Below are 26,331 nucleotides of genomic sequence, written 5' to 3'. Positions count from 1 at the left end.
AACAACAGAACCCAGCACCCCATGGGTTAGCAACCCATGGAAGTGGTTGGCACCCTGTGTGCACTATACCACCACTCGCTTCTGACCACCCCAGTGCCCCACAGGTGGAGTTATGGGTCTGCTGAAACCTCCTTTATTCCCTGGGGGGGGGGGAATCTTAAAGAAGCGTAAACTTCAACAATTCCTAAGATTTCAGCCCTTTGCCCTATTCCTTTGGAATCTGGGTTGTGGCTGGCACCCCTTGGGGCACTGCCACCCAACCCACTGTTTTGCCCCTCAGGCCCCCTTTCTGCCCCAAATCTGCCCCAAAGAAATGACAATTTCAGAAATTTTTTAAAAAATCAGCCCTTTTTCCAATTCCTTTGGAATCTGGGTGGCAGCAAGCACCCATTGGGGCACTACCACCTGAACCACTCTTCTGCCCCCAAAGCCCCCTTTCTGCCAGAATCCACCCCAAATAACATCAACATCACACATCAACAACAGCAGAGCTTTGCAAAGAACCAGGCAGATTTCCAAAGGTCATGGACATCCACATCCCCCCCCCGCCCAAAATGCAATTGATCTACAAACAACAGTGTGAAACAACAACAATGAAATGCACACTGCCCCACTAGCCAATGAGGGTAAAATTTACCCTTAAATTTGCTTAAAAGGAATAAGGAGGCAATTGCCGGCAGATCAGCCCATGCTATCGCTGGCCAATCTGCGGGCTGGAAGGGCTGGAAATTCAAATTCAAAATGGAGACAGAAGGAGAAAGACTTTTTGTGATTGCAAAATGGAGTTCCAAAACAGTCGAAACAACAAAACATTTTGTATCCGAAACAAGGACGTTTTGTTTTGGCTACAAAATTTTCCGTTTGGGGCATTGGGTGTTTTGTTTTGTGCACAAAACGTTTTGTATCCAAAAAGAAACGCACATCCCTAATCTGCAACAGTAGACTGGATGTCAACCAGTGGATTTGGCTAACCTTTTTTCTTTAAAGTTCTTTGAGGATGTATGTTGTAGAAAAGCAGAACATATATTAAATAAATAAATAAATAAATAAATAATAAAAAAGTCATTCAGGTTATGGCCAACACCACATCTAGTTGTGCTGAATTTCAGAAGATAATGGGCTGATTTGGACAATCTGTTGTGAGCTGCTCCCACCCACATTTTGTTTGTTTGTTTCTGTTTTTATACTGCTATTCATTCTAAGACCCTAGAGCAGTGAACAACAAGTTAAAAATGGACAATCATAAACCATCAATAAAAGGGACTCATCCCACTCCCCTTCCCAGTGTATTGTTTCTACCAATTGCTCTGTCAGGATCTACCTAAGCCTGGACCGAGACTCTGCGTGCCATTGCTCTCTCACTGCATTGAGCCTGGACAGGCCCCACCTCATTGCCACTCTCTACAACAGGAAGGGTATAAAAAGCTCCCTGTCTGCGGCAGATGTTTTCTCAGTTTAAATGTGTTCTTGATTGTGGCATGTTGTATCTGTTTCTCTTGGCTAACTGCTTGGCTTTCTTGACTCTTGGCTTGTTGCTGCAGTGATGTAGCAATGTGGGCAGTGGCCTGTGGCTAGAGTTTTGGGTGACTCCCCTCATTGCCACTGTTAGCTTCTGTCCCTGCCTGCCCTCTCTCCTGGCCCTCACCCACCTGCCCTCCCACCCTCCATTTGCCCCAATCAATGCCAGCAAAAAGCCAGCGCACAGGTTAATGACATCCATTACCTGGCATGTGTTACCAGCAGTGACATCATTAGCCCTCATTGGCACCAGCAGAGAAGTATGGCAGGAGAGAGTTGTGCAAGCAGCAGTGGAGGCAGGGTGTGTGTGACTCCCCTGGCCTTGGCCCAACAAGGATGGAGGGAGGGATGGAGAGAGGGGGCAGATGGCTGCAGAGGCAGGCAGTGCACAGTTCCCCCAGTCCTGGCCCCATAAGACAGTTCCCCTGTCCTTGGCCCCATTGGGCAGCCCATGTTCGCTGAACATGATCGCCCAGTGGTAGATCCACAACTGTGTTGCTGACTTCTGGTTTGCTGTTTGATCCCTGGCTCCTGATTCATCTGCTTGGCTTGACCCTTGGCTTCTTCCTAACCTCCAGCTTGCTGCTTGATCCCTGGCTCCTGGTTGTCTGCTTGGCTTGACCCTTGGCATGTTCCTGACAACCCAGCCCTTTCTATGAGTCCTGGGTCATCTACAAGTAGCTGCCAATGACTCAGCCAAATATTCTGTATGTCCTTATACACTACTTAAATATTAAATTGTGTGTGAGAAGGGGAACTGCATACTGAGAGGGGGAGCAGGATGTAAGTGTATACATTCCTAACTGGAAGTGGGCTGGGTCAGCTTGGATATATCATCTAAAGCAGCCCAAAAGAGTACCCACGGAGGTGTTCTGGGAAGCATAAGGAGCAGCAAGAAGGCATGGTTGGTGTTTATTATTTATTATTCATTAGATTTGTATACCGCCCTTCCAAAATGGCTCAGAGTGGTTTACTCAAGAGTTGCTCTTGAGTTGCTCAAGAGACCTTTGGGTGACTAAGAGTGGGAAAACAATAGCCACAGACAGAGATATTATATGTAAGTGCAATATAGTTCAAAACAAGGCAAAGTATATTTTTTCCATTCTCTTGAGTTATGCCGTATTTGCTTTCATGTAAAGCATACAGAGCTTGGATTTTCTTTCCGTAAATTCAGATACTATCTAAGTGCACATACTTGAACACTTTTTTTCCATGCATACTCATGTACCCTTGGGGCATTTGATGCAAAGAAATGTGGACAGAGAAAGATGGCTGTTCCCCTGTAACATTCTCTGGTTTTGTGTCTCAGTCAAGTGCTTTTCTAAAGCTGTTTTTCCCCAGACTGTGTGTTTTGCATGGGTGGGACAGTGGGTTATTGTTAGCCTGTTAGACACAACTCAGTCTGAATGCCCTTCAGTAGCTTGTGAAGCAAGTCAGCTCGATTTGCATTTGTTCCAGTCACAAAGGTTTATAGGTCAGTGGAGGCTGGCTGGAAAAAAAAAATTCACCATGCCTCTGTACCATTCTTCTATGGTTGTCAGGAATTCAAACGGGCTGGTTTGTATATTTCTTCTCGGCCATGAATATCTGATGGCGCAGTCTGAAGTAGCTTTGTTCTTTGGGAGCTTGGTACCAGCTGGGACTAAGATGGAGGACATGGCTTGATGCCAGCTTGCCTGTCCCCTCTCTCCCCCTCTCTGTCTCTTCTGCTCTGCACTCTTTCTTCCCTTCTGCACATACTAATCAGCAACTGCTTGAATGTCACTACATCCGGAGACAGTGAGAGGGCACTGCTCACCTGTATACTGTATAGCTGCTATGTCTTCTCTTCTGATAAAAGAACACAGATGAATAAAAGTTGACATTTATGTTGTTTTCTTTGGCAGCTTTGCAGGAGTTTATCTCCATGCTGCTGTTGTCACTATGGATTTCAGTTCATGCAGGTTTGCATCCTGAAGAGGCTGCTGCTTAGCTATGTAGGGAAAAAGCAGTATTAATTGACAGATAAATAATATCTTTTCCTTAATATACATGTTAATTCACTTGTGATATGGGCATAGTCTTGGGAAAATATTGTTATGAAATGTAATAATAAAAATATGCCCTTGATGCATTGGTGTTGCTATGTTGGATATAAGACGTGCCTAGGAGGGAGGAAAAAAAAATAAAAAGGTATTTTAAACATGACAAGATGTTTAAATGTTATGTTGTAAGATGTGTTGAAGAAAGATCTGCATTTTGAAACAGCAAAGCATCGCTTAGATCTCATAGTAGTAGGCTAATCTAGTAAATGCTGCAACTTTGCTTCCAGGAGATTTAGGCTCAATTTGAAATGTATTTTACGCTGATTTTTATGTCAAACAGCATCCTCTCCCAAGCTGATGAAACAGCCACTTTCAGTTGCAAAAGGCCGTTCATCCTATAGCTGTGTCTGAGATCTGAATTCTTCTTACAGAGGCATCAAAATGTGCCAAGCCTGGTGTTTAATGTCCCCATTTAAATGCAAGCAGTGACTCTCCCTTTCTGAATCTACTTGAAAGAGGCTTTCTGCAGAATACGGATTGTTTTCCAGTAAGAGGCTTCACTTGGTAGGGAGGTTGCATCTGTAAACTAGCGAGTCTGCCTAAATCTCACATTGATGCCTCCATTTGAAACAGCCAGGGAAACCAATTTGAATATGTGAATCGCTGCCAGGTTGGCATTGCCTTTCATTGATGGATTAAAATTCAGCCCATGTCTTTAACTATTCAGCTGCACAGGCTGCAAAACAACATTGCCCAAAACAAATGTTCAGGTACAATTGCTTGTTTGTCTCCCACTGCTTCGGCAGGCCTTGTTGCAGCAGCCGCTTAGGAACCTGCACCACTTATTTATTTCATTCATAACATTTCTCATGCACATGCAAATCCTGTTAATTAGAAATACAGTTTCTATATTTCTTGTTGCTTTCCAAAATCTATAATAAATATAACATTTGTATAATATTAATGTAGTTATACATAATATATAAATAAAATAATAGCATATATAATATAATATATTACTGTTACTTGAGCTATAAGGTTTAGAAGATTAATCAACTGAATCTTATAAATAATATATAAATAAAATAATAATAATAATAAATATAGTATTACTATTACTTGAGCTGTAAGGTTTAGGAGATTAATAAACTGAATCTTTAATAGATTAATTGGTGAAGGACAAGTCAATCACCGAAACAGAGAGTTAAGGGCAATCCTGGTGGATTGCTTTTGGAGGGTTTTTTAGCATATTTTCTTAGTGGTATATAACTATAATTAAAAATACAATAAAATATAGCCTTCCATCAATGAATGGCAGTTTTTGTTTATTAAATTGTAAGCTCCCTTATGCTTCTTTTAATGTCTAAAAAAATCCTTGTGGAGAGGGGTAGATAATATGAAAATGTGTTTATATTTAATTTATTCAGTGAAAAGAAAGATGATCAACTAAAAATAAATTCCCTCTTCCCTTTATTTTGGACATTAATGCCATTCATTTGAGATTGTCAGCATTAACTTGTGAATGTCAACATTGGCTAAATTTTGGATATAGTAAATAGCGTCCCATGTTTGATAACTGATAAAGTCCATCATAAGTTGCTACTTTTACCAATTTAGGAAATAATTCCAGATAACATTATTCTTTTTTCTGCTTCCTTATTTTTCAGATTATTCTTTGGGAAATGTGCACCAGAGCGATCAGCTCTTTTGCTCTACATGAGAAGCATAGTGGCTTTTGTAGTAGAACACTACAGGTCCACCTTTCAAATCTATATCATTTCTGGATCCTGATCTCTGGAATGTACTCTAGTCCCAGGAATTTACTTTCAGATTTACATGTAATACCATAATAATTCTAGTTCTTTCCTCCTCTTAGATATTGATTACAACTGGGCAGGCACATGTCATATAGTTTATCGGTTCTATCTTCTCTATTACATCTCCATTATCTCACAGCAGTAACCCCTTTTCCCTGCATGTTTGTGGGCTCCAATAAACCCATAATGTTAACCTATGAAATCCCCCTGAAAAACTGTGGACGAAGGAGTCCAGAAGGCTTGTGAGCTTTGTGTTAAATTATTGTCAGCTATTAGAAAATGGAAGATTTCGAGGTTAAAAGATCATAAGACTGAGAGGACCAAAGGATGTGAGGATTATGCTGAAAATCTAATTTCATACCTAAGAGTTTGAATTTCAGATTGTAAGCTTATTACGACACGGACCTGTCTTGTTTGCTTATAATACTTTGTAAAGTAGAATGTATGTTCATAGGAATAATTCAAATTAAAATAATAAACAGTTACAGTACAAAAGAAATGTAGATTAAAATTAAGTAAATACATTATTCCAAAAAATTGGATGCTTTACTGTGATAAACCACAATAAAGCATCCTTAACTTCTATTGATGCCAGGCAGAGTTAAGATAGGGGTGTGCAGAACTGGTTCAAATTGAACCCGGTTCAACCAGTTCAAGCTCGAACCGGACTGCCCCCCCCCCCCCAAAGGGGAGCCAGTCTGAGTTTGAACTGAACCAGGCCTGATTCAGATCATACCTGTTTAGCCTGGTTCGGCCATGCTTGTAAAGGGGAATCCAGTAAGGATTCCCCTTTACAAGCAAAGGTTATTCCCTACCGAAAAAGGGGTTTGAGGGACAGGCAGGAGGGTGGGTGAGAGGGTACCTTACCACTGCCAGCGGTGATGGCTTTCTGGCAGTGGCCCCTCTCAGCCCATCCAGTGCTCTTGCACCATGGGCCAGCGAGTGGCCCAGTTCCAGCCTCTGTGCATGTGGAGCCCAGAACTGGCCACTGGTTAGCCTGCAGTGTTGTGGGGGAGGCTGGCGGGGCCAAGAGGGGCTGTTGCCACCACCACAGAGCTGCTGCTGCCACAACAGTGGTTCACAGACCGGTTCACAGTCTGGTTCGAACTGGTTCGTGGACTGGTGGTTCAGTTCGAATTTGGTTTGAATTCAAGCTGCTGGTTCTATGCACACCCCTAAATAAAGGAGATACTTCAATCTATCTCACTGAAATCAACAGGACTGAAAGGTAATTACCATTAGTTGGTTGGTTCATACCTTGTATTTTAAGATTTTGGTAAATGACATAGCAATAATATCGTCATATCAATCGGAGCTATATTTTTTCCTAGCTGTTTGCCAGCTTCCCCCACCCACCCCCAGCATGTATTTTTATTTTTAGAACTTTGTCAGCCTTTAATTGTGTGCATAGGAATAAAGCCTGCACAATTTCTGACTCACCAAGCCAAATTCAACTCACCAGCCATGTTTGGTGGCTCACCACTGAATTCAGAAGCCTGATCTAAAGTTTCTGCTGCCCACCTAGATGGGGAATGGTGTCAAGCACATAACCAGTCAAAATGTATGTCTGGTGGACTGTTTAAAGGATCACAAGTTGCAAAGGCCTGTATTAAATTATTCTATTTATCTGTTTAACCTTTCATAAGGAAACCTCTTATAACATAATGAGGCAATTCTCACGATCACCAAAAAGCGGGCTAAAGGAGCCTAGCCCACTTTCTGGTGAGCATGAGAACTACCGGGCTCACAGGCAAGCCTGGTGTCCTCAAAGCAGGTAGCCCGCTTACGGAGTCCTCGCCTTAGATGAGATTAGCGGAGCAAGTGCTCTGCTAACCCCATCTATTTGATCGTGTATTGCCACAGCGCTGCTTCGTGCCGTAGCAACACACAAGTCGACCCCTGCCGGAAGGCTGAAACAAGCCTCCCCGCCCTGGGAGTCTCTCCAGGATTCCTCCATGCACTGCACTTGCCACGCAGCCCCCGAACCCCGCAGCCCCCGCCAGCTCCGTGATGGAGACGGCAGTCGTGTGGGCAGCCGATCCAGCCGCTGAGGGCTTCCTGCCTGATCGTCTGCAGGGAGAGCAGGCTAAGCCCGCTAACCTGCTCTCGGCGAGTCTCACCAATCATGAGACTCGCCTCTCTGTTTATATATATATATATATATATATATATATATATATATATATATATATATTTTCACTGGGCACAATGTACAGCAAAAACTACTCTTAGAATCATGGAATGTTAGAGTTGGAAGGGACATTTGAAGTCTTTTAATGTAACCTCTGTGCAGTGCAGCATACTGCTACAGCATCCCTGACAGATGCCTTTTCAGCCTTTGTTTGAAAACCACCAGCAGAGAACCTAGAGCTGCATGAGGCAGACTGTTCCACTGATGAACAGCTTCAACAGTTAGGAGAGTCTTCCCAATGTCTAGCCTAAAATTGCAATCTTGCCATTTCAACTCATTGGTCCTAGCCCAGCCCTCAGGAGTAACAGAGAACAAATCCTCTTCTTTTGTGACAGACCTTCAGATGTTAGAAGATGGCTATCCTCTTTCACCTTACTCTTCTTTTCTCTAGGCTAAAAATGCCCAGTTCCTTCTATCATTCCTCATAGGACTTGGTTTCCAGATCCCTCACCATCTGGGTTGCTCTCTGAACCCACTCCAGTTTATCAATGTCCTTCTAAGCAGGACCCAGAACTTGATACAGTATTCCAAGGGTGTCCTATCCAGTGCAGAATAGAGTAACCTTTTTTTAGCAGTTGTGTCACACTGTTGGCTCATGTTCATCTTGTTGTCCACTAAGACTCCTAGATCCCTTTCACTTGTATTGCTGCCAAGCCAGGTCTTCCCCATTCTGCATCTGAGCATTTGATTTTTCTTACCCAGATGCAGGACTTTTCATCTGTTTCTGTTGAACTTCATATTTTTTTTATAAAATACATGTGTATTTAAATAAACATTATGGTGGGAGGGAGAAGAATTTCTTTTTGTGAGTTTTGGCCCAGTTTTTTAGCCACTCCAGGTTGGATTAAATCTTGATTCTGTCTTCGAAGGTATTGGCTATCTCCTCCCAGTTTTGTATCATCTGCAGATTTGATAAGTATCCTTTCTACTCCCTTCTCCAAGTCATTTATTAAAATGTTGAACAGCACAGCACAGGGCCACAGGACAGAGCTACTTGATGCCTCCCTCCCGACCATTAATGAGTACTCATTGGGCATGGTTGTTCAACCATCTGTGAATCCCCCTAACAGCTGCATCATCTAGCACACATTTCACCAGCTCCTAAACAAGGATGTCACGGAGGACTTTGTCAAATGCTTTGCTGAAATCAAAATGTGTGGTGCCCACAGAATTTGCATGATCTATTAAACCAATAACTCTTTTGAAAAAGGAGATGGAATTAGTCTGCTATGACTTGTTCTTGACAAAGCCATGCAAGTTCTGCCTCATACTAATCACCAGATAGTTTTCTAAGTCCTCACAGAGAGACTGCTTAATAATCTGTTTTAGGATTGTGCCACGTTGTATCCGCAGCAAGCTGACAGGACTGTAGTTTCCTGGTTCCTTCTCCACCCCACCTCACTTTGAATATAGGGATAATGTTTGCTCAACTCCTGCTGTAGGCTTCCAGTGGCATCTGGTGGGCCACTGTGCACCAGGATGCTGGGCTAGATAGGCCTTGGGCCTGATCCAGCAAGGCTGTTCTTATCTCCAGTCTTTCAACATTTCACCCATTCTCCAAGAGTTCTCAAAGATTAGAGACAGTGGTTTTGAGATCACATCTCCACATTTCTACAGTACTTGTGGATGCATTCCATCTGGGCCTGGAGATTTAAATTCATTTAAGGTAGCTAGGTATTCTCTTACCATATCTTTAGCCAACCCGAGGCACATTTCCCTCCTTTCTTCTTTTCAAGAATTGCACTGTGCTCTACAATTTGGCTTGTGAGGGAGAACTCCCCCCTAATGAGTGTGAATAGGTCATTCACACAATCAAAAACTGTGTGTTCTACCCAGGTTTGGGAGCTATGTGTACTCCCAATTTTTGCTTGTGTGGAAGCAATTAGAGGAAAACTTAGGTAAAAGTGAGTGAGGTGGTTCCCATGATCAGTGGGAGCCACCTGGGGAGGGTTAGCAGGGAGAGGGGGCTAAGCCCCCTCTCCCCACATACGAGCAGGAAGTCTGCTCTGGGCGGCCAAAGCAGCCTCCCACATGACTGCTGGCTCCGTTATGGAGCCGGCTGGAACTGAGAGGACCAGGGGCCATGTGGCCCCCAGAAGCTCCAACATGCCCTATGCAAGTACACAGGGCATGCTGGAGAGACCCCCAAGCCGGGAAGCTGCTTTTAAGCCTCCTGGTCGGGGGTCTACTCGTGAGTTGCCACGGGGCAGCAACTCACAATTTAAAAAACCAGGTTTGTGGAGCAAACTTGGTTTTAGGGGAGGGTTGTTTAAATGGGTTACCCACTGAAAAACCACTGGCTCGCAGCCCGGTTCTCACAATGGGAGAAAAGTGGTTCTCACAATGGAAGAAAATCAGGCTAGCCTCTGCTAGCCCAATTTTCTCCCATCGTGTGAATAGCCTCAGTGTGTGGAAGCAAGGTAGAAGGAAACTGTGGGTAGCTTTTCCTCCTACCTTGCTTCCACACAATCACTTTTACCCAGGTTTTCCTCTTACCTTGCTTCCACACAACCGAAAACTGGGTGCACACACAGCTCCCAAACCCAGGTAGAACACAGTTTTTGATTATGTAAATGACCTCCTTTTCAAAGTAAGTTGCAGCTTACCAAATATTTCATATGCTCTTTCAAGCATGTGTATTGATTAATGGCATTTCATTTTGTTACACACTCCCCACTTCTTCCTGTTGAGAAGTTCCAGGAGCAGGGCTACAGAGTTTCATTTCCTACAAGTGAGAGTGCACTGGAGACCTTTGGTGTCTTTGTAATATTTGCTTTATTTACAAATATACAAGCAGAGTAAAAATGGGCACTCCTACAGCAGGCAAAGAGCAGCCCCCCAAGAATAATTTCTGCAGCACCCCCTGATATTATACCCAATTTTCCTGCTAATTCCAATCTGAAGTTCTCAGCTCTCATTCTCCCTGACCCACCTGCTTTTTGCTACTCCCACACATATTTCTTTAACATTTATATCCCGCTCTTCCTCCGAGGAGCCCAATACATGCTTATTTTTATCCTCACAACAACCCTGTGAGGTAGATTAGGCTAAGAGATACAAGACTAGTCCAGAGTCACCCAGTGAGTTTCATGGCTGAATGGGGATTCAAACACAGGTCCTCCCGGTCCTCGTCCAACACTCTAAGCACTACGCTATGATGGCTCACATATGCACCACCCTGCAGAACACTAGTCCAAGGGCCAAACTACACTAACAGGAATGCTTGCTTATTAAACAAACAGTCATCATGGGGGCTCCAATCTGGACAATGACATGTGAGGGTTAACACTCCCCCCCCCACCCGTGCTATTTCCCCACTAGAAATATTTTTCCCCAAGTGGCTATTCATAAACTCACAATGCTTTTATCAGCTTCTTTAGATTAGAAGCAAACTATTCGAAGAAGTGTGCTTTTTTTTTTTTTTTAGTCTAAAGCCATGTATGCTTTCAGTGGTTTAAAATATTTCTATCATCATAAGTGCAGCTTAATGTGCTTGAGGCACCTTATAACTAGCTTCAGTGGCATCAGATCAAAAGAAACCTTAGACTATAATCCAAATTCAGGCATAACTTTTGTTCTTTTCATACGTCCTTCATTATTATTATTATTATTTCTTGTTTAAACAGTCAGACAGGTGTTATTGACTGGTTTGTTTTATCCAGACATCGAGTCCTTCCCAAGGATCTGGGATGGGTGAATCTTATTGTCAATGTTGTTGCTGTTGTTATAGATATCGTCGCAGAATATAGGCTGTTCCCAGTAAAGCTGCTTTTTGTAATTGGCTGATGTTGATTTCTGTGGCCCCTATGGTGTTGAGGTGCTCTTCAAGGTCTTTTGGAACTGCACCCAGGGCGCCAATTACCACTGGGATTATTTTGGTCTTTTTCTGCCACAGCCTTTCCATTTCCATTTGTAGATCTTTGTATTTGGCGATTTTTTCTATTTCTTTTTCTTCTATTCTGCTATCCCCTGGTATTGCTATGTCAATTATTTTGACTTGCTTTTCTTTCTTCTCAACTACAGTGATATCTGGTGTATTGTGTGGCAGATGTTTGTCTGTTTGTAGTCGGAAGTCCCATAATATTTTTACATCTTCATTTTCTTCAACTTTTTCAATTTTATGGTCCCACCAATCTTTGGCTACAGGTAGCCTGTATTTTTATTTTATTTTTTGATGTTCCAGTGTATCATCCCTGCTACTTTGTCATGCCTTTGTTTGTAGTCAGTCTGTGTGATCTTTTTGCAACAGCTGATTAGGTGGTCCACTGTTTCATCTGCTTCTTTACAAAGGCGGCACTTGCTGTTTGTGATTGATTTTTCTACTTTTGCTCTTATTGCATTTGTTCTTAGTGCCTGTTCTTGTGCAGCCAGTATTAAATCCTCTGTTTCTTTCTTCAAGTTGCCATTCTTAAGCCATTGCCAGGTCTTGGTGATGTCTGATTTTCCACTTATATTGTGCAACTATTGACCATGCAGTGGCTTGTTTTTCCATTTTTCTGCTCGGTTCTTGACTTCTTCTTGTTGTTGTTATTATTATTTTAATTCTTCATGGCCTTTTGAGCCAAAGGAAGGCATAAATTGTCCATGTAAATATGTTGTGCATTTTATTATAAATCATTTTTTCTCCTCAAGTTATGTTGATTTGACAGTACAAGATCCTACCTCAAAAGGAGCTTTTCTTGGCAAGTGGACAGGGCAATCCAATGGTACTGTTACTCTGGCAGCCCGGTTAGGTCATTGTTGCATCATCATAACTTTGTCATAATCTTATATGATTGCTAGCACAGAAGCTGGGAAGAACAAATGGGGGAAAGGCACTAAAATAAATCGCAATCAGCACAGTGTCCCCAATCCCCCAGTGTCCATAGCAACAGTGCTGGCACACAGAAATTATGGGGCAGTGTGTCTGCAACACCTGCATGGGGACCAGGTATGGAAGGACTCTGTCCATTCATGAGAGAGCTGCCAGGAATCCCTACATAAGGGCCTTCAAATCCCTTTAAATCACACATACTGTATGTAATCTTTTTTTTTGACTGCATAGTGCAGATGGTAGGAAGATAGTTCCTTTGGGAACAGGGTAGCATGTAGAACAAACACACCAGGTGTGTGTAAAGGGGAGGAAAAAAATCTATTTGCATTTTGAATTTTATTTCTTTTCTTGTTATTTAAATTCACTTTCATTTTTCCATTTCTTTTCCATTCATCTTTCCATTTTTTTCCTTTCATCTTTCCATTTCTTTTCTTTTCTTTTCTATTCTCTCTCTCTCTCTCTCTTAAAAGACTGATATCTGGACTAGCTGATGCAGCAGTGCCTGACAACCAGACAGATGTTGCACCATCATATGAGGGGGCGGGGCAATTCTTTACCACCTCCCCTTCCCTCTGAAGCCCACAGTGCCTCCCCAAAATATGTCCCTGAGGGTTGCAGAGGAAAATGGGCCCTTGAGGGTGGGGGATAAGATTCAGAGGCCTGGTTATACTCAATAATAAACTGAAAAAAGCAGAGTATAACCATTTGCTGTAGTTACTTTTTATGCCTCCAAGTATTCACAGAGTTAGATCCTGCTAAGAAATACTTACATGTGATCTGAAATGGAACAACATCCCTGTACTTTTTCCAAATTGTGCCCTTGTTTGTTTTTTGTTTATTTATCAGTCAATCAATCAATCATATTTATATGCCACCTGATTTGTGCATCTCTAGGCAGTGATGCACTTTATGCATCACTGCCTAGACTCTGCCCCTAGACTCTGGAATGCTCTCCCGGTGGCCATTCGTTCCTCGGACTCCATCACAGTTTTTAGAAAGCTTTTAAAGACTTGGCTTTTTACCCAGGCTTTTACATAATCGTCTTTTACTGTTGTTCTTGTGTGTTTTTATCTGTTGTCTTGTTTTTATGCTTGTTTTTAGCTTGATGTTTTTACTGCTTTTTGCTGTATGTTTTTAATTTTTGTAAACCGCCTTGGGGTTTTCTTTTAACGAAAGGCGGTATAAAAATTGTATAAATAAATAAATAAATAAATAAATATTGAAAGGGACCATGATTCAGAGGTTCAGCACATACTTTGCATGCAGAATACCTGCATTTTCTGGTATCTGTCCCTTGTGAAACACTACCCCTACTTTATCCTTATTTTGAGTCTCTGCATGGGATAGTGCTGAATTCATCAACATGCTTGTAGGTGCTGCACATTCATGGACACAAAATGCTAGTGCATTTTGCTTTCCACTTCCACCCCACTTCCACCTATCCAGAAAGTAAATGTTTCAGAATGTATTTAAGTTGCAGTTAAGTATAACCAGATCAGTTGTAAATTTAAACATTCTGTTCAACATCCTGATGTTATATCTTAAAAGTAAACTGTCATGGCCAGTTAAATGTAGAACAACCAGATAAAAGTTTTCAGTAATGTACATGGAGAGGGGAAGGTGCTCAGGTTTTGCTGTGAGAATAGGGTATTCTAAGTACTCTGGGGTCTCTCTTGTCATATATGAAACATAGGGAGGGCATGAGAAAGTCCCACATGCAGTCAGATCTGGGAAAGACCCATGCCTGAGATCTTGGATTGCTGCTGTCACTCACAGCAGGCAGTACTGGGCAGAATGGACCAACAGTCTGACTCACGATAAGGCAACCTTGTATGTTCATATGCAAGCATTCAGCACCATGGTGTAGAAATTCTTAGGGCATCAGCCAGTTCACATTGAGCACACCATGAATAATTGATACTGATGATCAGCATCTTTAATCCACGCATTTGTGGTGCTTTTATTCACGTCAAAAGCAACCATTTTATAGACTGGGAAAGAGAAATAGATTATTTTCAGAGCCACATGGACCTTTTCTTCAACAAAGCAAAACAAGACCAGACATCCAATTCATTGCATGCAGACAGGTTCTGTCGGTTGCCAGCCTCTTTGGAAAACTGCTCAATGAAAGGTGAAGTTGTAGACAGAGGCCATTTGGATGCCAAGGCTGCAACTGGATGTTCTGCAATTAGCATATCCGTCTAGCAACCAGTGCCAAGCTGTAGTTTTTTATGATGTTGATAATCAATGGGCAGAGGAGGAGGAGTACAACAAAGGCAGCTCCTTGCAGTTGGTTGGCAGCCGAAAACAAGTGGTGGGAATGGGGCGAGAAAGGAGAGACAGAAGCATTTCTATGCAGTTTGCTTGGGAAAGAGATGGCTGCATTTAAATTGTGTTTATATGCACTACGATGGTATCTCTGGCAACACCACTGTTAAGATTGTTTGTTCTGTTTCTTTTTCCTAGAAGGAACACTTCTCTCAAATTTTATTGCTGCAATCAGTGACCATTGCAAAAGGACAGAGATCGCTCCCCCCATATTGTTTCAAAAAGCAACTGAAACAAACAATAAAATAAGAGATAGGGATATACAAACAATAAATAACATAAAGCACAAAGAGGCTGTTCTCACAAGCTGCCAAGCCTGGGCTGGGCTGCACGGGAGAACTGCTGGAATCCACATGGATCCCAATGGCCCCATGGGGCCAAATCCAGAGCCAAAGCCTGGCTCTTCGCAAACACGCCCTTAACCCAGCTGCTGGGATCTTGTGTCAGTGTGAACTGCTTGCAACTCATGCCTGGGGGAAGGAATCAGCATTGTGGGAGTCTCAGAGGCCAGGATAACGAGTCCCAGCCTCTGTTGCTCCATACTGCTCCCAGCAGCTTTGGTCATGTGGGTGCACAGCTTGCATGCAGCAGAGGCTACAGCGATTGTGTGAGGGAAGGCAAGTTGAACCTGTTGGGGTTTGTGATTATTTAGCAAAGTGTCAAGGAAGCTACCACTCCAGCTGCAGAGTTTAGTTGTTGCAGCTTTCATAGAGTAGAGGCAAGTAAGGACAGGTAAGGAGACTCTCACTAGTTACCTCTACACCCAATGCCCCTGGTGGCCATTAGGATTGTTGGTGCAAAAGGTTGATGCACTGGAACTTCATCTCCAGCCAAAGCAGGGGCATAACTATAATAGGGCAAGGGGTGAAAGTTGTCTGGGGGCCACCCAGAGGTAAGTCACATGACTGACTCCCCCAACTACGCACCTGCCCAGGCTTCCTTCAATGGCATTCATCCTCTGAAACTGATGAGAGTGTTAAGACCTGGAGCTACCAGAACAGCTCTAGTACCATTAAATGACTCGCATCGTCCACAATTTACAAAACCTTTTAAAAAATAATTTAGGATGATCTTATATTGTTATCACTATTCAGCCTCATTTAAGGTTTCTTTACTTCATGAGCTGAGCTTCAGTGGGGGGGGGGCATTTTAAAATCTTGTGTCTGGGCCCCCTCCAACCTTGCTATGCCCCTGAACCAAAGCCTGCCTTCCCCCCGCCCCACCTGCCCACCCATGTGGTCATGTGAATAGCCCCAAAGTATACAGTTTCCAGGGCAGTTGTTCATCAAGGACATGATCACCATCCAGCCCCAGTCAAGCATCTTTAAGTCCCAATGATTTCATAGGAAGCAATGCACTTCACTGGATGTCAGTACCTGCCATGTATTGGCACACTTGAATGCTTTCTAGCTGTGTCTTCTGTTCCACTTGTCACAAAACACTGCCCAGTGGCTGATCCATATGTTTCCTCACTCATTCAATGAATTCTGCTTCTGAGACCTTGACCATAAACGAAAGACAGACAGAGGGTTTGTGATGCAGTAATGCCTCATTTACTCTTGTAAGAAAGTTACAGCTCTAACAGCCATGAAACCAACCAGGGTTGAAGACAAATCTTTTTTCTTTTTTGAAGTGCTGAAGGGGGTAGAACAGACATATAGTTATGCATGTGGCACATCTTCTCTCCCTGCCTTGCCTCAGACACTTGGAGGCTTTGTTGTGGGTAAGCAAACATCGGGGCTGGGCTGCATTGCAGGCTGCAAGTGTGGGGAGGGGAGTTAGTCTCTCTCTCTCAAATTGGTATCTGGTGTGCAGACCGGAATGCCTTTTGGGTTTACAACATTGTCACATGAAGCAAGGTAGAACTTCCCTCTGGGTGGTCTTAGGAATTATTTTCTCAAACTGCATGTATGGCTTTCCTTTGAAGGACTAGTTTCTGTTGTACCCAAGAAAGTGTCTTCTTTATTAAAAATGTTGGGGCTTCAATCAACTGCACTGTTTCTTGCATACCCTTGTAATTTCTCCTGTGTTTTGTTCGATTCATCTGATGTGAGCAGAAGAACAGGAACTGTTATGCATCCCACTGAAATCAGTGTGGTGAAATCATTCATTTGTAGCTCATGCTCAGATTCATGAGTTTCATGTGCTAAAAGGGTTCATGTTCCCAACCATCTTAGTTCCCATTTACATATAATGACACATTCAAAATATGGTTATTCCATTCTTTGTCGCTTCTGTATCTTATTTGTTTAGCTTGGGAGCCATTGATAGTGACTTATATAAGGTTTACAAATGTGTGCAACACCTAGCACAAGTTTGGGGCCTCCACAAATGATGTAATGCACTCCCCAGTTCCCCAAGCAGTGAGAAGTCCAGGGGGCAGTGCTGGACTGAAAATTTTTAATTTTCTTTGCTCTTTCACTTATTAATTCTGGTGTTCTTATTAGATCTTGCATTTGTTGGTTACATTTTTTGACCTCTTTCACCCAGCCTGCTTTTTTATTATAGTCTATTGGATTGTCCCATAATTTCCCCCAGATTTGCACTGTTTCTTCTTTATTTGGTGTTTCTACATTTCTTGTAGTTTCTCCTTCTATGTGTTGGTAAAAACATCTCTGATTCGAGTGGAATTGGAGATTCTGCCTGTGTTGTGTAATTCTGGCTTCGTATCTGCTAATCGTCTTTGACATTGCTGTTACTTGCTGCTTTATTGTTTCCAGGACTTCTCTAATTTTCTTTGAATCTAGGTGGTATTTTTGGATCTTGTACTGTTTGGTGTTTTCATTCTTCAGCTTCTTGTCTTTCATATCTTTCAATTTACTAGCATCTGATCTAAGCCTGGCGATTTTATTTTCTAATCTAATCTTCCATTTAGGTGATGTACTACTTTCTTTTTTTGACAGGTCCACTGATCTTATATCTGAGCTCTTGTGTTGTTGTTGTTGCTGCACTGTACTTTAGCTGGTTTGTTTCTTGCAAATTATTGGTTGTTATTTCTGCAAGTGCAGCATTGACAACTTTTAATGCCTGAGCAAGTTGTTTTTTGGCAACTGTTTTTAGAGCTGGAAGTCGAACCCTGGTGGTTGTTTGGTTCATGTGCTCAGTTATTTTTTGCTTTAGTTCTTGTTGCTTTTCTGTTAAACGGCATTTGGTTTTGAGGTGAAGGCAAAGGGGAGGTTGCCTGGTATTGATTTTGAAACAGTTCAGCAACAGTGGCATCCTTTATTTCCAACACCTCCTCCACCTGCGCCTGAGCAACTTCTTCAGTTGGTGGTAATTCTTCTTCCATATCTTGAGCCTGTGTTGCTCTTTGCAATTCTTCCAGCTCAACTTCTATGAATACTTTATTTCTTATTATGAATCTTCTCTGGTCTGCTAGCCTTTGTTCTGTTATTTCTGTATCTGGATGCTTTTCTTTCCAAATTTGGTACATTCTTTTAAAATAACCTCTTCTAGTTGGACTAGACTTGTAATAGCAGATCATTATTTCCTTGTTGGCATTTTTCGTATATTTTTTCCGGTTAAGCGACGTTTCTTCCAGTAACCTTGCAGTCTCCAGCCCTGGTTGCTCAACTGAAGATCCTGAGTCCTGTTGCCCATTTGCCACCAGATGTCCAGGGACTCCAGCACCTGGAGCGGTCCTTGTAGACCCGGGCGATGACCGATCTGGTATAGATGTATTAAAGTTACGTCTCACCATATTGTTGATGGGAGAGGCACTCTTCGTCTGGCTCCTCTGGTGAGACCTGTCCAGTATGGTTGGACCTCTGGCATATCTCTCACCTTCCTCAGAGCACGCAAGCCCCACAACCACGCCAACCACGCCACAACCTCACTGGGCACCACTCCACTTTATTACCACATGATGATGATGATGATGATAATGATGATGATGATGATAATGTTACATTTTCTATCCCGCTCTTCCTCCAAGTTGCTCAGAGCCGTGTACTACATACTTAGGTTTCTCCTCACAACAACCCTGTGAAGTAGGTTAGGCTGAGAGAGAAGTGACTGGCCCAGAGTCACCCAGCTAGTATCCTGGCTGAATGGGGATTTGAACTCGGGTCTCCCCTAGTCCAGCACTCTAACCACTATACCACACTGGCTCTTTACCACATAGGGAGTCAGTATCGTGCAGTAGATAGGGTGTCAGATTTGGACTAGGAAGACATAGGCTCTGATTCTGAGCTATGAAGCTCATTGCATGTCCTTGGGCCAGTCACTCTCAGTTTAACCAACCTCCCTGTTGCGGCGATAAAATAGGATGATTCCCAATAATCCATCAGAAAGTTTAAGAGCATCTTTTTAAGGTAAGGATCCAAAGCTTGAAATAAAAGCAACGGAGATCCCAAGGCTGTGGCTTACACAAATTGCAGGTGAGCGGATAAAACTATGTAGACTGTGCCACTTTCAACTGTGGATGGTAATGATGGGGACTGTATGTTAGCCCCCCCGCCCCCGCCACATACAGACACAAAGATTAGTAACTTTAGAAAATAATCATGTCAGAAAGAAGGCTAGACTAGAAACCTTCTCATTTACATCTTCTTTTCCATATACATGGAGTTTTTTAAAAATGGGGGAGTATTCAATCATGTGATTTCCCTACCTTTAATTTGAAGTGATAGAGTCCATTAGCCTATCTTATCTGCTATTTTTGCTAATTACGGAAATCCATAATTTGAATTATCTATTAGCCTTCAGGAGAGCCCTTAAAACATATCTGTTTGGCCTGGTTTTCCAGGGTTTTAAAATCGGTTTTAATATTTAAACCCGGTTTCAGGGTTTTTAATTACTGCGATTGTTTAATTGTTGTTTTGAAATGTTTTTAAACTGTTAATTGTTGTTACATAGTTTTTTTTAATTTTTGTTTTAGCTCTTTTAGCTCACTGTTTTAATGGTTTGTTTTAATTGTAAACCGCCCTGAGCCATTTTGGAAGGGCGGTATAAAAATCAATCAATCAATCAAATAAATAAATAAATGTTTTAATAGAGTAGGCTGTGAGATAAATATTATTTTCAGCATTAACAAGATATACAGGAACAGAGAAGGTCTGGATAGAAAAACCAGGGGAACTGTTAAAAACCTCACAAATACATTCAGTGTTGGGACTCATAGAAAACAAGTGCTAGGTTCTTAGAGATGATATGGTAGAAGGTCTATCACAGAGATGATTTGGAAATCCTCCTCAGATTATTGTTTCCCTGGATTATTATTTTTTTAAGTTCTAAATTACCTTGTCTTATTTTCAAGGTGGGATCAATGCATTATGAATTCTCAAGGAAATGTCTTCTTTTTTTTACATATCTTGGTTTTACATCTCTTAATGATACTGTTAGTATCACTAATGCCTCTCTCAGAGAGGGCATGTTAGACCATTCTTGAAGAAACCTTCAATTGATCCCTCAAAACTAGGCAATTACAGGCCAGTTTCCAATCTCCCATGGTTGGGCAAGGTAACTGAGAGGGTGCTTCTCAACTCCAGGCAATCTTGGCAGATTATCTGGACCCATTTCAAACCAGTTTTGGGGGTGGAGACTGCCTTGGTTGACTTGATGGATGATCGCCAATTAGGAATCGACAGCGGGAGTTTGACTCTGTTGGTCCTCTTGAATCTCTTGGTGGCATTTGATACCATCGACCATGGTATCCTTCTGGACTGGCCAAGGGGGTTGGGAGTGGGAGGCACTGCTTTGCAGTGGTTCCACTCCTACCTCTCAGGTAGGTTCCAGATGGTGTTGCTTGGAGATTGCTGCTCTTCAAAGTGAGAACTACTACTTGGAATCCCACAGGGCTCCTTTTTATCTCCAGTGCTTTTTATCTACTACATTTGCTGGTCAATGACCACATAAACTTATCTATCTACTACATGAAACTGGTGGGAGAGATCATCAGGAGATTTGTCCAGGGTTTTATCCATATTCTGATGACACCCAAATCTATTTCTCCATATCAACTTCATCTGAAGATGGCCTATCCTCTCTAAATGCTTGCCTGGAATCAGTAAGGGGCTGGACGAGGGAGAACAAACTAAAGTTGAATCCAAATAAGATGGACATACTCATTGTAGGAGGTTGGAACTTAGGGAGTGGTTTATATCTGCCTGTTCTGGATGGTGTTACATTCCCCCTGAAAAATCAGGTACATAGTTGGAGAGTACTTCTGGACCCAAACCTCTCCCTAATCTCTCAGGCAGAGACAGTGGCTAGCAGTGCTTTTTCTCAGCTCTGTCTGATATGCTAGCTGTGTCCATTTCTCAAGATAAATTATCTTAAAAGTGTGGTGCATATTCTGGTAACATTCAGGTTTGACTACTGTAATACACTCTACGTTGGGCTGCCTTTGTACATAGTTCAGAAACTGCAATTGACACAGAATGCAGCAACCAGCCTGATCTCCAGGACTACCCAAAGAAATTACATTACTCTTGTTTTAAAAGAACTACACTGGCTGCCAGTTAGCTTCCAGGCAAATACCAAGTGCGGGTTATTACCTATAAAGCCCAGAATAGCTTGGGCCCAAGGTTTGAAGATTTGAAGATCTATGCTCTGGCAGTGTGGGTGGCAAAGAAGTGGTTCTTTTCTGCCTGCATTGCTTCTTCAAATTCATGTCCAGCTGGGCTGTCTAGGGTTGTGAGGGGGTTAGTATGTACCCCTCCCCCTTGAATTTAAACTTGGAACCCTCAGTCACTCGCTGTGACATTTTAAATGACTTTTTAGTGGATAAAATCTCTCAGATTTGGGCCAAGCTGGATTCCACAGTTACTGCAGAGTCTACTGTGGAGGTGCCCAGCAACTCCTCTTATGGGATTAGATTGGATCGCTTTCAGTTTGTGACTCCTAAGGAAGTGGGCAAACTGCTTCGGACTGTGTATTCTACAACCTGTTCTCTTGACCTTTGTCCAACTTGGCTTATCTCATTTGGTAATTATTTTACCAGAGAGGGTCTGATAAATATTATAAATGCTTCTCTGAGGGTGGGCAGGATGCCTCCTTGTCTTAAGGAGGCTATTATTAGACCACTTTTGAAGAAACTCGCATTGGATCTCTCAAAGTTAGCTAATTACAGACCTGTTTCCAATCTTCCATGGTTGGGCAAGGTGATTGAGCAGGTGGTGGTCTCTAAGCTCCAGACAGTTTTGGATGATGCAGATTATCTAGACCCTTTTCAAACTGGCTTCCGTGTGGGCTATGGGGTTGGGACTGCCATGGTCGGCCTGATGGGTGATCTCCAGCTAGCTATAGACAGAGGGAGTGTGACTCTGCTGATCCTTTTGGATCACTTTGCGGCTTTTGATACCATCAACCATAGTATCCTTCTGGACTGCCTGAGGGAGGAGGGATTGGATGGCACAGTGGTGGCACCCAATCCCACTTCTCTGGTAGATTCCTACCTCTCTGGTAGATTCCAGATGGTGTTGCTTGGAGATTACTGTTCTGCAAAGCAAGAACTAAAGTGTGGAGTTCCACAAGGCTCCATACTGTCTCCAATGCTTTTTAACATATACATGAAACTGCTGGGAGAGATTATCAGGAGGTTTGGTGCTAGGTATTATCAATATGCTGATGACACTCAGATCTGTTTCTCCATGTCAACCACACCAGGAAATAGCATATCTTCTCTAAATGCCTGCTTGGAGACAGTAATGGGCTGGATGAGGGATAACAAACTGAAGTTGAATCCAAATAAGACGGAGGTACTGACTGTGGGGAGTTGGGACCTGAGAGATGGTTTAGATCTGCCTGTTCTGGATGGGGTTACACTCCCCCTGAAAGATTAGGTATGTTGCTTGGGAGTGCTGGACACAAAGCAATCCCTGATTTCTCAGGTTGAGGCAGTGGCCAGGAGTGCTTTTTATCAGCTTCAGCTGATATGACAGCTATGTCCATTTCTGGAGGTAAATGACCTTAAAACAGTGGTACATATGCTGGTAACCTCCAGGCTAGACTACTGTAATGTGCTCTACATGGGACTGCCTTTGTACATAGTCTGGAAACTACAGTTGGTACAGAATGAGGTAGCCAGATTGGTCTCTGGGACAACTCGAAGGGATCACATAACACCTAAGGGAACTGTACTGGCTGCTGATATATTTCTGGGTGAAATACAAAGTGGTGGTTATTACCTATAAAGCCCTTAACGGTTTGGGTCCAGGGTATTTAAGAGAGTGCCTCCTTTGTCATGAACCGTGCCAACTGTTACGATCTTCTGGAGAGGTCCGGTTACGGTTGCCACTGACTCGTTTAGTGGCAACTCAGGACTGGGCTTTCTCTGTGGCTGCCCCGGGATTTTGGAATATTCTCCCTGCTGAAATGAGAGCATCTCCTTCTCTGTTTTCAGGAAGACCCTCAAGACTCACTTGTTCTCACAGGCTTTTAATTAGAATAAATTTTAATATATTTTTAATAGTATTATGTTACTGTTTTTATTTCTGTTTTTATACTACTGTTTTAATTGTTTTGTATTTTAATCTGTGCAGATTTTAAAATATTGTTTTTGATTTTGTACACCGCCTAGTGATGCACATATCAGGCAGTATAAAAATATGATCAATCAATCAATCAATATTTAAGAGAGCAACTTCTTCTTCATGAACCTTGCCGCCTATTAAGATAATCGAAGGAGGTCCAGTTGTGGTTGCCACCCGCTCACTTGGTGGCGACCCAAAACTAGGCCTTCTCTAGGGTCGCCCCAGGGCTCTGGAACACACTCCCAAATGGAAACAGAATCTCCCCATCTAGAGCTGCTTTTTAAACAACTTTTGAAAACATACCTGTTTAATTAGGCTTTTGCTTTATGATGTTTTAAAGTTTTAATTATGGTAATTTTAATTTGTTTTTACATGATTTTTAGGTGATAGTTGTATGGTTAAATTGTAAACCACCCTGAGATTTTATATCAAAAATATGATACATAAATGAATGAACAAACAAATCTAGGGGAAACCTTTCTCCCAAGGAAAGCTATGGGGTGTCATTTGCCTGAGAAGTATCCTTCTTTCCCCCTAAAAACAAAGGCAAATGCATTTACCTGTAACCTGCAAATATTCAGAGGAACATTTCCTTATCGTATGTAATATTGGTTAATTTATTTAGAGCTGGGCAATGGCCAAATATGCACACTGGCAGTACAAAGAGGGTTAAAGCTACAAAGCCAACAATATCTGTGTTTTTTAAAACCTTGCAGCATTGTTTCTTTGAAAATTGATTTATTTTCAAACTCAGCAATGCTGCATATTTAACAATTACATATAAATTTAACTTTTTAAATAAATATATTTTGCAACACAAGGCAAAACAGTATGACTAATATTTGAAAAATATGACTCCATCCTCTCTTCGTGCTGGAAACCATTTGTTTCCATGGAAACAATTACTTGTAGCAACAGGTTAGCCAGCCTGTATCACCACTGAATTTGCATGCTTAAGATTTTCTAGAACTTGCTCTAATTATGTCTTTGCAGAATCTGCTTCTATATGCCTGACTTTATCTTCTGTCTTGACCCACATTTGCTACACAGAGGAAATGCTATTACTTTATCCATTCAGCACAAGTATGCAAAATAAAACATGTTACAAAGAAGCAGCTTTCAGTAAAAAGTGTTTACACTATCAGGTCCCATTTACAGTAACACTATATGCATCAGCTATATGATGTGTTACATTCCTTTCAGTTTATTTTTTTGCAAAGCTTAACTGCCACCACTGTGGAAGTGAATTGCTACTTTAAAAAATTATATTCTCATTAATAATGGATAGTGGGGGTGGGGGGGAATCAATGAGCAGTTGCCTAAAATGGAATTCTGGCAAGCACTGGTGTTGCTAGCACAGCACACAAGCAGGACACACCCAAATGTTTGGGTGCCCTGAACCTCTTCCCTGCCTGCCTGCCCCCTCCTGTATACCCCACCATAACCCCTGAATTCCCCATCACTGCTTGGACAAAGCAGGAGGCAATGATGAAGAGGCATGCCTTGCGCCACCACATCCCGGAATTAAAAATCATGGCCTCCTGTGTCACTGAGCCTCTGTCCTCCCTCCCAATGCAGCTAATGGAAAAGAGGAGACAGAGTTGAGCCATTTCTCCTCACCTCCTCTTCCACTCCTGCACCTTTCCTTTCAGTTTGCAGACACTGAGGAGAGGAAGGCAGTGGGGTCGGTGGCTGGTTCTTTTGGGGTGCAGCACCTTTGGCCTCATGCCCAGCAGAAACCCAGCTGCTGAGCTCAATGGAGGGAATGGCAGGCAGCCCTTGACTATGGAGACTGTATGGAGTGCTTACCTGTACTACTTCATAACCCCAGCCATTCTCAAAACACTTGAGATTCCAGTTGAAACTCTGCAACATCGACGAGCATCACTGATTCCAGTTCTTATACTTACTAAATCTGTACTTGTAGGCAGAGGCGCTCTTACCCCTGGACTTTGGGGCTAAATTCCAGGGCCTCCACAACCCATCGGGGCCCCCAAGTTGTCTTAAGTCTGTCCTGAGTGGTGTGGGTTGTGCCCTCAAGAACCTACGTGTTAAAAAATGATGCTTAACTTGCAAGGGGGGGCGGGGTGGAGGGCCCGAAAGCCTTTCGGTCCAGGCTTCAAAATGACCTAGGTGCACCTCTGCCTGTAGGTTGCACCACAGATTCCTGTTGTACCTGGTGTGCCTGGAAGATCACAGCTCACATCAACCCCTAGGTAGTGATGGGGGTTGATCATAAGCCCCCAATTGTTATCTGTGACCCCAGCAAATACTCAACCCTGCCCACTGCTGATGTTGACCATGCTTTTAGGGGTGAGGAGAAGCAGCTGTATGGATCAGATTTAAGTTAGCATCAGGTGGAAAGAAATTTGGCTGGAGAGGATGGGATGTAAGGCTGATAAGGCTGCATATGGATGGGTGGATGTGGAGTTCTTTACAGAAGAGGGGCAAAACAGAATGGGGAAGAGGATACTTGTATTGTTGGGGGGGAACTATCATGGGTTTGGAAGGATAGCTGTAGGAAGGGAAAGAATGGGGTAAGATAAGCCAAGAAAGCAGAAGGTCTCAGGACCTTCAAGTTTCAGCAGGCATGTATGAGTAAATAATTAAATAACTGGACACAATCCATTGGGGAGATCTCCTGGGCAAGCCACATTTAAGTGAATGGCAGTGGTGCAAGAGCTCAGCAAGAACTATGTACTGGATATAGCTCCCATTAATGTCAATAGAACTTACACGGGAGCACTCCCCAGTGGATTATGCCCATGGCTCAGGTCTCTCTGTCTTCCACTATAATAGGCCTTTCCCATAGCCGCCTGAGACGATCATATCTCCTTGCTTCCTATTACAGCTACCTCTGGATGGTTGCCTCTTACAGAATATGAGGGCTACTGCTTTCTTTTCACACTGAGAATGTTAAAATGTCTGTATTTTAAAACATTGTTTAGGGAGATCAATGATGCTTAAGAGAATTTAAATTCCACTGCATTAACAAGTACCTAGAGAATGTGAAGCTGGAAATCTATTATATCTGGCAGTAGGCCTAACTGTGGGACTTACTTCCAAGTAAACATGCATAGGATTCAGCTATACAACAGCTAATGCAAAAGAAGGGTTGAAAAACACCGCAGATGTGCATAAAAGCAGTATGCATCACGTAAGATTA

General features: G+C 42.6%; 1 long non-coding RNA gene across 1 annotated transcript in view; it reads right to left on the bottom strand.

The window, feature by feature from the left end:
- Window positions 1–2,423: 2,423 nt before the first annotated feature.
- The window catches only part of LOC128326035 (uncharacterized), a 57,628-nt gene continuing 33,720 nt past the window's right edge, over window positions 2,424–26,331 (bottom strand). The window contains exon 3 of the long non-coding RNA XR_008307815.1: window positions 2,424–3,490. This is a non-coding gene — a long non-coding RNA (uncharacterized LOC128326035). The remainder of the gene's footprint in view (window positions 3,491–26,331) is intronic.

The sequence above is a fragment of the Hemicordylus capensis genome, chromosome 5 (assembly GCF_027244095.1).
Source record: "Hemicordylus capensis ecotype Gifberg chromosome 5, rHemCap1.1.pri, whole genome shotgun sequence".
NCBI lineage: Eukaryota > Metazoa > Chordata > Lepidosauria > Squamata > Cordylidae > Hemicordylus > Hemicordylus capensis.
This window is presented reverse-complemented; position numbering and strand designations above follow the sequence as displayed.